At 44.2% G+C, this 3,423-nt stretch overlaps 1 pseudogene; it reads right to left on the bottom strand.

Annotated features, from left to right (window-relative positions):
- Window positions 1-2,751: 2,751 nt before the first annotated feature.
- Window positions 2,752-3,192, bottom strand: LOC103086142 (40S ribosomal protein S23 pseudogene; annotated as a pseudogene).
- Window positions 3,193-3,423: the final 231 nt, after the last annotated feature.

Below are 3,423 nucleotides of genomic sequence, written 5' to 3'. Positions count from 1 at the left end.
CCACCCGCCCCCCCATCCCCCCCCCCCCGACGTCCCCCCTTCTCAGAGATAAACTCTACTATGACTTCCACCTCAAAAATCACTTCTGCCTGTTCTTTCACTCTATATAAATGGAATCAAATAGTGTGTACTTTTCTTTTAATCTGGCTGCTTTCACTTAGCATTATGTCTATGAAATTCTTCAGCACTGTGGGTAACGTTAGTTTGCTGTTCGTCATTGCTATGCAATGTCCCATTGTATGACTATACCACAGTTTATCAATGCTGTGGTTGACGGACCCTCCATTTTTGGCCCTTCTGACTAACGTTGCCATTAATATTCTCACACGTGGCTTTGCTGCACACACGTATGCCTTTGATAGTACAACTGCTGGTCAGAGGGTGTGCTGAAGTTCACGTTAGTAAGTACTGACAGGTGGTTTCCAGGGTGTTCCTCCCAGCTTACCCGGCCACCAGCAGAGCGTATCAGCGCTCCGCCGCATCCCCGCAGACCCTGGTGCTGTGGTTACTGTGATGGTAATCACTCCCGAAGGCGGGGGCCTAGGGTGGCTTCATTTTGCATTCCTTTCATGACTAAGAATTTGGAGGCACTTTTTCATATGCGTTTGAACATTTGGACCTCCTCTTTCATGGAGTGCCTGTGTAAGGCTAGTTTCTTATCCCTTTCTCCATTGGGTCATCTACATTTTTCTTTTTGATTTGTAAGAGTTCTTTGTATACCCTTAGATTATATGCATTTCAAGCGTTTTCTCCCATTCAGGATTACCTTTTAAATTCCTAATGGTGTCTTTTGATGAAGAGAAACTCTTGATTTTAATGCTTTAATATCTTTTTTGGTGAATGCTTTTTGTTTGTTGGTTTTGGGTTTTCTTTTTTTATGGTAAATGCTTTTTGTTTGTTGGTTTTGGGGGTTATTTTTTTTTATGGTGAATGCTTTTTGTGATTGAAGAAATCTTCGTCACCCCAAGGTCCTGAAAATATTTCCATGTTTTATTCTAGAAACTTAATTGTTCTCTCTTTCACATTTAGGCTTACGATAATTTGGAATGGTGTTTGTTTTGTGTGTTGTGAGGCAGGGATCAAGGATTATTTTTTCCCTATGGTTACAGAATGGATCCAGCACCGTTTATTGAAAAGACCATCTTCCTTCCCCTTCTGCAGGCGGAATAATGGTCCTCAAAGATGTCCGCATTCCATCCTAATTCTGGAATTTGTGATTATGCGGCTTTACACAGAAAAAGGGATTTTGCAGAAAAAGGGATTATATGAAGGATCTTCAGATGCCGTTAGATCTGGATTATCCCGCTGGGCCCAGTGTAACCATGAGCGTCCTTAGGAAGGGAAGAGGGAGGAGGAAGTGAGGGGCGGAGGGAGGTTTGACCACAAGGAGATCAGAGTGACACGGTACTAGGGGACTCAAGCAGCCATTGCCAGCTTTGGAGATGGAGAAGGGGCCTTGAGCCAAGGAACACAAGCAGCCTCTAGAAGCTGCCAAAGGCAAGGCCGTGAATTCTCTCCTAGACCCTCCAGAAAGGGAATGCAGCCCTGATGACACCTTGATTTTAGCGGGTTTCTGACCTACAGAACTTCACGATGATAAATTTGGGTGGTTTTAAGCCACTACGTTTACAAGAATTTGTTACAGAAGCAAATACATAATCTATCCCACTGAATTACACTCTCACTTTTGTTATAAATCAGGTGGCCACGTGTGCATGGGACTCTATTCCGTGGCTTCTTTTTTTTTTTTTTTTTTTTTTGCCTCTCACTGTTGTGGCCTCTCCCGTTGCGGAGCACAGGCTCCGGACGCGCAGGCTCAGCGGCCGTGGCTCAAGGGCCCAGCCGCTCGGCGGCATGTGGGATCTTCCCGGACCGGGACACGAACCCGTGTCCCCTGCATTGGCAGGCGGACTCTCAACCACTGCACCACCAGGGATTTTTTTTTTTTTAAATCAGATTTTAGAAATTTAATTTTTAGAACACATTAATAGCGTTCATATATGCAATATAACTTAGGTCGTATATATATATATTTTTTGGTTGCACCGGGTCTTAGTTGCAGCAGGCGGGCTCCTTAGTTGTGGCATGCAAACGCTTAGTTGTGGCATGCATGTGGGATCTAGTTCCTTGACCAGGGATCAAACCCACATCCCCTCCATTGGAAGGCGGATTCTTAACCACTGCACCACCAGGGTAGTCCCGCAATATAACTTGAGAAGTTTTATTATCACTTATTTGATAATGCTTCCCTGTAATTTAACATGCCAATTAAGCTTAATTAGTTTAATATCTCTCTTTGAGATGTTTAAGGGGCCCTCTGAAAACTGGATGTTCTTGATGTCCTTTGATGAATGAAAGTTCTTCATTTTAGTACAGTCACATCTTTCCTTTGATAGCTAACAGGTTTTTCCCCTGTCCTTTTAGCAAAATCTTCCCTGATCTAAGGTCAGAAGGGTATTCACTTATATCTCCTACCAAAAGATTTAAAGATTTTCTTTTACTATTTAACACCTTGATCTATCAAGAGTTTCCAGGAAATTTTGCATGTAGTGTGAGGTACAAGCCCAACTTCGTTTTTCTTACCCTACAGATAACGCAGCATTTTCCCAGGCCTCCTTACTGAACGGTCTCTCCTTTCCCCCAGTTGGCTGTGGCCCTCTGTCACGTACCCAAGTTCTGTCTGTCCTTCTCTATCTTTTTTTTTTTTTGGCATATGGAAATTTATTACTATCCTGCTTTCATCATCAGAACTTAGGATCTTGGTCTTTCCTTCTTGCCTTTGTATAAGGCCAAAAGAGAGACACTGGCTACTCTGACAACCTTAAAGCGGACTCCAGGAATGTCACCAACAGCATGACCTTTGCAACCAAATCCAGCAACCAGAACTTCATCATTTTCCTCAATAAAATTCAAACAACCATCATTGGGTACGAAGGCTGTTATTTATTTATTTTTTTTGCCATTCTTAATTAGCTGAACGCTGACACACTTCCTGATGGCAGAATTTGGCTGTTTGGCTTCAACCCCTACTTTTTCAAGCATAATTCCCTTGGCATGAGAAGCACCTCCAAAAGGATTGGCCTTCAGGGCTGTGCCCAAATGGGCTTTCTTGTACTGTTTATCATGCCACTTCTGGTCTTGTCGGTGGCTGTGGAGCTTCCTGGCAGTACGAAGACCGCGACACTTGCCCATCCTGTAGGTGCCACGGGCCTGAGCGAAAGCTGTCCATCTCTTTCATTGGTCAGCTGCTCCCTGTACCACCACGCTGCTCATGGTGGGTCCCCATCAGAGGCACAGCCACCCGGAAGCTAAGCAGGCCCCTGCGTGAGACCCAGACAAGTCAGTGTATTCACACGGCTCTTTTCTTTTTTGGATAAGTGGGCGAAAGAGTGATATTTGGATTGCTGCTTAAGTCCACTGTCT

This window comes from Lipotes vexillifer, unplaced genomic scaffold, assembly GCF_000442215.2.
Source record: "Lipotes vexillifer unplaced genomic scaffold, Lipotes_vexillifer_v1.1 scaffold966, whole genome shotgun sequence".
Lineage (NCBI taxonomy): Eukaryota > Metazoa > Chordata > Mammalia > Artiodactyla > Lipotidae > Lipotes > Lipotes vexillifer.
The sequence above is the reverse complement of the archived record's forward strand: the minus strand, read 5'-3'. Positions and strand labels throughout refer to the sequence as shown.